The following is an 8,031-nucleotide window of genomic DNA, read 5'->3' on the forward strand; positions in this document are numbered from 1 at the left end:
AACATGATGTTTGACTAAACATTACGTCTTATGACACAAGATGCATGATAAATTATGATGCCTGCTTACACCTGTTGTTCACTGAAACAATATGTTCGGTGGAAAGTGATGCTTTGTAGAACATTGTGTATAATGAAACGTAATACTTAATGAAACATAACTTCTGATGATACACGATGTTTAATGAAATATGATATTTGAGGAAACACGATGTTTGATCAGATATGATATTTGATGAAACATTATATTTAATGGAATCTAATAGTTGATGGTACATGATGTTTGATGATACATGATGTTTGATGAAACATGATGTTTGACGAATGTTTTAAACAGGTTATATTGCCGGTTTACATCGAAAATCAGTACTTAAAAAGAAAAATAGTTCTAATTTGAACAATATTTAGATCTTTTCCAATTTTGGATTATGCGAGTGTCTATTTTCAAAAATTTGTATTTTTCATTTGAAAAAATTAGTTTTCAAAGAAAATTCAGCATCTCAAACAATTTTATTATGTCCTCCCATTTTACATCAGAAACCAATTTCCAAATTTAAATAATTTTTGTTATGTTATGTTAGTGTGTTGCATCGAAAATCGGTATTTAAAATTTCAAGAAAATATCAGATTTTAGAGCAGGTTCACATTTTTGTACAATTTTTGGTTATGTTGCATTTTATACCGGAATCAGTGTTTGAAATAAAAAGTGGTTGGTTTTTAGAGAAGGTTAAAAATTGTTGAATAATTTTAGTTGATGTCTGCGTTTTCAACCGACAATCGTTATAGATTTCAATTAACAATTCCTAAACTATTTTAGGTTATGTTGCAAATTTTTATGGGAGATTGGTGGTTTTAAAAGTAAAAATTCTAGTTTGAAAAAAAGTTAGAATTGTAAACAAAGCTTAAATTACATTTTACAAAACATATTTTTTTAAACAATGTATTATTGTTGATAACTATTTTCCCTTAGATAAATGCAAAAAAGTTGCGATTTTTTCTGAACTCTTGAGCTTTGCATTAATTATTACCTTAGTAAGTGAAAAATTGACAAATAGTTTAAGAGTTTAGGAGAAATTGAAAGTTTTTGGAACTTATCTAAGAGAAGATAGCCATAAACATTAATACATTATTTAAATAACTACTTCTCTTAACTTGCATTATTTATTAATTTACAAATTAAAAAATGGGCAAAAATTTTTTAATTGCAGAAGAAATTACACCTATCTAGCATTACTAAAGAAGAAAATAGTCACAAACAATAATAATTTATTTAAATTTTTACTAAATAGAATTAATTATTAAATAATTATATAAATTTAGTATAAAATTTGTATAAATAACACAAATTTGGCATGAAACATAAAAAGAATGTTTTGGCATTACAAAACAAAAACTTTAAAATATGAAATTTTGTTTAATTGCAGTAATTTATAATCCAAAAAGCGTTTCGTTTAAAAATTCGACTATTTGAGTAAACATCAACATGATTTGTTTAAAATACCTTTTTTCAATTAAAAATAAATATGTTAACTGAAAATTCGTTTTTGTGTTGGTTGAAAATAATTTTTATTTAAGAAAAAAAAACATTTTCTCTTTAAAATAAATTTATTGTAATAAAAGTTCAACTATTCCATTTTTCGTGATAAATTTACCGATTTTAGTTCAAACTTGAACTCTGATTAAAAATGATCTCTTTGTTAAAAATAAACTTTCCTGAGCTAAAAATTGCACTATTTTGTAGAAAATTTATCTTTCTGGGCTGAAAATTTTATTGTTTCGACGGAAAATGGAAATATTAAATTCAAAATTTAACTTCTTTGTAGAAAATTCGACTTTCTTACTTGAAAATTTAACAATTTATAAGAAGATTTGAATCTTATGTTGACAGTTCGAAAATTTGGCTAAAAATGAATTTTTTGTTGAAAATTCAGCTAATTTGGAGAAAGTTTAACCTTTTTTTTTAATGTTATTTATCGTCTTTGGTTGAAAATACAACTACACTTTGAAAAATTATAATTTCTTGTTCAATTAAACTGCTCATTTTTCTTTTAGAATTAATTTTTTTGGTTGAATTCGACTATTTTTTATTGAAAATTAAAATCTTTTTTTGGTTAAATAACAACGATGATATTTGTCGTTAAGAAATAATCTTGCTTGATTGAAAATTCAACTACTTGGTAATTTTAGTTAATAATTCAATTAATAAAAAACGACTTTTTGTTAAAAACTTAATTATTTTATACAAAATTTAACTATTTTCTTAAACATTCTACATTATAGATAGAAAATTCGCCTTTTTATGTTAAAATTTTGACTATTTGGTTCAAAATTCAACTATATTGTGAAAACTTTATACATTTTGCTTAAAAGCTGAAAAGTTAAAAGTTGCAACTGCAACTACTTGGTTGATCATTCATTTTTTTTCGAAAAATGTAATATTTGTTAGAAGTTTAACTATTCTGGAAAATATTTAACTACATATTTCTTTAAATAAGTTTTTGTATTCCAAAAATTTTAAATGATTGTTTTTTAAAAATAAATTCTAAAGAATATTGTTGAGAATATTACAAAGCTTTTTAAATTATTTCCTACAATTTTTACGAAGAGTGTAAAAGATTTTTAAGGAAAATTTTGCAATTTGCACATGTTATATAATGTTGCAAAAAAATTTGAGTAAGTTTAAGAGATATTCAGAAATTTCGAAAGCATTAAAAAATAACCAAAAGTTTTTAATATTTTCAAAGAATTTTGTAAGGTTTCACGAAAATGGAAAAAATGTAGTTTCTAGGAAAAATTAAAATAAGTTTTTATTTCCAAAAATCAGTTTTAAGAGATTATTTTAAAAGATTTTAAAGATTTAGAAAAATACAAAGAAGAATCTGAAATATTTTAAAGGAAATTTTTGATTATACAGAATTTAAAAGAGATTTGGAAAAATTTCAATCATTTTTAGATTAGAAAAATGGCTGCAAATTTTTCTCTTATATGTTTTTAATATTCGGGTGAAATTTTAAATGATTTTTTATTTTGAAACGTCTGCTCTAAAAAAAAATTTAAAATGGTTTTTAAAAATATCAAAGAATTTCTTAAAATTTTAAAAGATTTGAAAAGATTTTTAGAAATTTCGATATTTAAAGATTAAGAAAAAAACTTTAGAAGCTTTAAACGAATTTCGAAAGGTTTAAACAGAATAAACAAATTTTCTTAAAATTTCTGGGAAAATTTAGAATAGTATAAGACAATCTTTTTTTAATTTTGAACAATTCTTTAAATTATTAAGAAAAATGTGGGTTTGCTGAAAATATTTTTAGGAATTTAAAACATTTTCAGTAGATGAAAAAAAAAAACTTGGAAACATTTATAAAAATTTATCAAAAGTTGCTTGATTTCTACGAAACTTCTAAAAGTTCTAAGCATCTTTTAAAATGACTCGAATGTTTCCTAATATTTTTTTAAATCCTACAAAATAAAAATAAAATCTTTAAGATCTTCCAAATTTTTTGTCTTTTTTTTGACACATGTTTTCATATTTTCGGGTTCCCAATTCTCAAAATGCAATTATTATTATTAATTATATTATTTTGTATTATTTTTGGTATTGAAAAAAATTTTAACTTTTTGCAATACTTCGTCTCTAAAAAAAAACAATTTTTTTATTTAGGCAGTGCCTATTATATTTTTAAACATAATGAAAAAAATGTTACCTAACGTTTGCGAGGGGTGTGGGGGGGAGGTCAAAATGAAAGTTTAGTCTTCATCACATTGGAAATTCTTCTTTTTTGGTAGAAAAGTCTTTTAATTTAACAAATTTAAATACCTAATAGAAACTTTTTTTATTTTTTTAAATTAAAAATATAGTTCAGTTGGTTATAAGCTTTATTTTATTATTTCTGAAATCATAATTATCTGTCGTGGACTTTCCTTCAAGGCTATTAAAATACAATCATTCTGAATTTGTCACAGAAACTCTGTGAATATCAAATAATTATGTCATTTCTCTCTGAGATTTCCATTTCCTAGTTACTGAAGATTTAATTTAAATTTTTATTGCCTTGTTATTGAGAGAATATGAATGACATAAAATTGATATGAAGCAATCAGATCTTCACCAGCTGTCTTTTATTTGATCAGCTGTTCATATTAAAAATATTGTTTCTTACCATCTTTCTTAGGTAATATTTGTTTGAATTCAACCAAATTGAAAATGTACTATCAACAATTATATTATCAATTTAAAGTTTACTAATTAAAATAAATTATTAAAATATATAATATAGCTTTTGTTGACTGTTTTCAGGCTGCTTACCTGTTAATAAGGATTTATTAATTTGCAAAACAATTAATTTTGTATTTCTTAATTTACAAATTAATAATTTTATTTTACTTCTAAATTTTTTTGTAAACAAAAATTTAAAGAAAAATTTGAATAATTTAAATATATCAGAAGGTTAATTTTTGAAAGGATTGATCAAAGAATTTTATTTAGACTTATGGGACAAATTTTTATAATTTTTTATTTAGAAAAATTAATTCTAAGAGAAAATTGAAAAATATTTCATAATTTTGCAAAACATTTCCATAAATTTCGAAAATAGTAGAATATTTTAAAGCAAATTGTTTTAATTTGGTGAGATTAAAAAATGGTTAAAACTCGAGTGAATTAAAGAAATACTCAGAAGCTTTGAAAAGATGGAATAATAATTCTAAACTAGAAACGATTTTCAAATTACAGATTTTCTTGATTTCAAATAAAAACTTTATTAGCTTTAAAAGAATTTTTAAAGGTTCCAAATAAATAAACAAATTTTCTTACAATTTCTACGAACATTGAGAACATTTTATGACAATTTCTCCAGATATCGAATAATTTTTCAAAATTTTAGAAGAAATTCGAGTAAGCTGAAATTTTTTTTATAAATTTAAGAGGTTCTAAGTAGATTAAAAATATTTTACAGATTGGAAGCTTTGCGGAAAATTTATTAAATATTTTTTATTTCTTTAAAAATTCTAAAAGTTAAATATCTCTTAAAAAATTTTGAATTTTTCTTACTATTTCATTTTACAAATAAAATTTTTGTCTTCTCTTTAAAGGAGCGTTTATTTTTTGGGATCTAATTTTCTCGATGTGATTGAATGAAAGAAAAAATGGTAATCGTAATTTTTGCTAACAGTCTATAGTCTATAAACTTTCCATGAACACCATTTTTTTTTAATTTTACAAAATTTTGCAACGAAATTTCAAACATTTTTATTTGGAAAAATAAATTTTAAAAATAAATTTTAATAGATTTTTAAATATCTTAAAGAGATTGACATAATAAAAACAAATCATCTTCGGAATTGAAGGCTATAATTTTATATCTTAAATGTTTTATCAAAGAATTTGGGGAAAAAATGAATTATTTGAAAATTAATGAAACTTAGAACTTTTAAAAAAAATGCAGAAAAATATAAGTAATTTAAAAATATTTTCGAACATTTTAAAAAAATGTTTACTTTTCACGATTTTCAAACCTTTTGCAAAAAGGATTCAAGATTTGTTTTTGACGATCCCAAAATTTTTTTTTATTATTTCTCATTTTAAAACTAATTTTAACAAAAAATATCAAAATATTTCCAAAATTTAAAAAGATTGACAAATTTGGCAAAGAAGGATCTAAAAGATTCAACGGCAATTTATTCAATTACTTTGAATTTCAAACAATTTCCGGAAAAATTCAAAGGATTTAAAATAATGTTTGAAAATTGCGAAAAAGTTTTTAAAGATTTATAAAAGTTTAGTAAAATCTGGAAGATTAAAAAAAAATGAATAGTTTAGAAAGATTTTTAAAGAGATTTCGGAATAATTCGAGTAAATTTAAAATTCTTTTTTAACATTCATCTCTGTCAGAAAAAAATGTTGTTTTGTTTGTCTGTTAAAAATGTAACTATTTGGTTAAAAATCAATTACAGATAGCCATGGAATAAAAATAAAGTCTTACTTTTAAAATATTACCACCATAATTCTGTTTTATAGGGTTTAAAAAAATTATTATTTTAAATAATTTTCTCTTTTATTCTGAAATTTTTCACTTTTTGTCCAATTTTCAATTAGACTGATGTAACAGTTCTTTCACGTTCAGAAAAATAATAGTTTGAACAATTTAATATTACTGTTAATAATATTCTCTTTGCTTCATAGTATAAGTTCGCGGTTTCCTCTGAAATTTTTAACTATTTATTTTTCACTTGGAGTGACTTATTAATTATTTAAATTAAGTAAATATATTATTTTCAACAAATTGTGATTGTTACTAAATATCCTGATCTATATTAGTGGTAAACAGTTGCAGTTTTTTTTCTTACATTTTTTTATTTTGTCTATTTGGTATAAAGTGAATTTTTAATCAATGCAAGTTATTAAAAATAGTTACTTAAACAATTTATAATTGTTTATAACTATTTTGTCTTAGAGGTGCGAGAAAGTTTCGATTTTTTCTTAAATGTTTAACTTCGCTTTGTCTTTTTAGTTATAAACAAATAATAATGCAAATATAGAGAGACACTTATTTTAAACAATCTCTTTCTTTTTGTAAACAAATTTTGCTGGAAGTTCGAATTAATTTTCTTAACATTGGGAAAATAGCAGAAATAATTCACGTATAAAAAATGCTGTTTTTTAACAATCTTTTTTAAGTTTACTTATTAATTATTCATTGATAGTTAAAAAGTCAAAGCAAAACTAAAGATTACAGAAAAGGGAAACCTTCTAGCATTATTCTAAAAAAATATAGAATAAACAAAAATCAATTGTTCAAATAAGCATCTTTCTTATCTTGGATTATTTATTACTTTAGAAAGTAAGAAGTGGATAAAAAAAAAAGAAACCACAACTATCTATAAATAAAAAAGAAGATGTTTATAAACAATAATAATTAGTTTAGATAATTACTTTTGCTAAATTAAAATAATTATTAACTGATTCCAAGTAAAAAGTAGACAAATCATTGATTTAACTGAGTTGTGAAGAATTGAATAATCATAAGAAATTAAAAATAGTTTGAACAACTATTTTCGTTGACTTGCAATATTTATTACTTAATAAGTAAAAACTCGGTGAAAAGTTAAAAACTTCAAAAGGAACCTCAACTGTCTAGCACTCATAAGAAAAAAGATAGTTATAAATAATAATAATTTGGTTAAATAATTATTTTTGCTAAATTTAATAAATTATTAACTCACCTTGAATTAAAAGTAGACAAATAGTTGTTAATTTAAGAAAAAATCTCAACTTTCCAGCATTATTCAATTTCAATATTATTAAAAAAAATGATTTTTTGAAAAATTTACTTTTTCAGGTTTAGTTAATTATTTAACTCCCTGTAATTAAACTTTGACACAAATGAAAAATTCTGAAAAAACCGCCACTTCCTATCTTTATTCTAAGGGGAAATTGCTAAAAACATTAATAGATTGTTTAATTAGTTAATTTAAACTTTTCATTATTAGTATAAAGTATTACTTTGTGTATTAGAAACAATTCGCATTAAAAAATCGCGAAACAATCATAATTAGCGCCAAAAACTCGCAAAACCAATTTTTATGGGGTGATATTTTAAAATAATATTTTATTCATATTCTACTGCGATTTGAGAGGATATGTTGATTTTTAATTTGATTCAGATAATATTGACGATTCTGTGCAAAATTTAAAAAAAAAACATTTTTTTCCTAAAGGAAAGACTAAATATCATTTTTTAAAATAAATTTATTATTTTTTTTATTCGAACACATTTCAGGAGGATATGCATGAAAATTCAAGAGAGAAAAAATGCAGAGCACCCTACTGGCTAAATACTAGTTGAAGGTTGCTGCCAGAATACCCTTTATTTTTTTAATGACTTGGAAACAAATGATTCTTCTCTATAAGTGTGTTTAACTTATTATTATCCAATCTGGACCGGACTGGACATTCAATCATTATTGATTTTAATTTAAAACATCTTTAAAGTTCAAAAATATATACTATGAAAAACATTTTTATTAATATAAT

Source organism: Belonocnema kinseyi, chromosome 8 (assembly GCF_010883055.1).
Source record: "Belonocnema kinseyi isolate 2016_QV_RU_SX_M_011 chromosome 8, B_treatae_v1, whole genome shotgun sequence".
NCBI lineage: Eukaryota > Metazoa > Arthropoda > Insecta > Hymenoptera > Cynipidae > Belonocnema > Belonocnema kinseyi.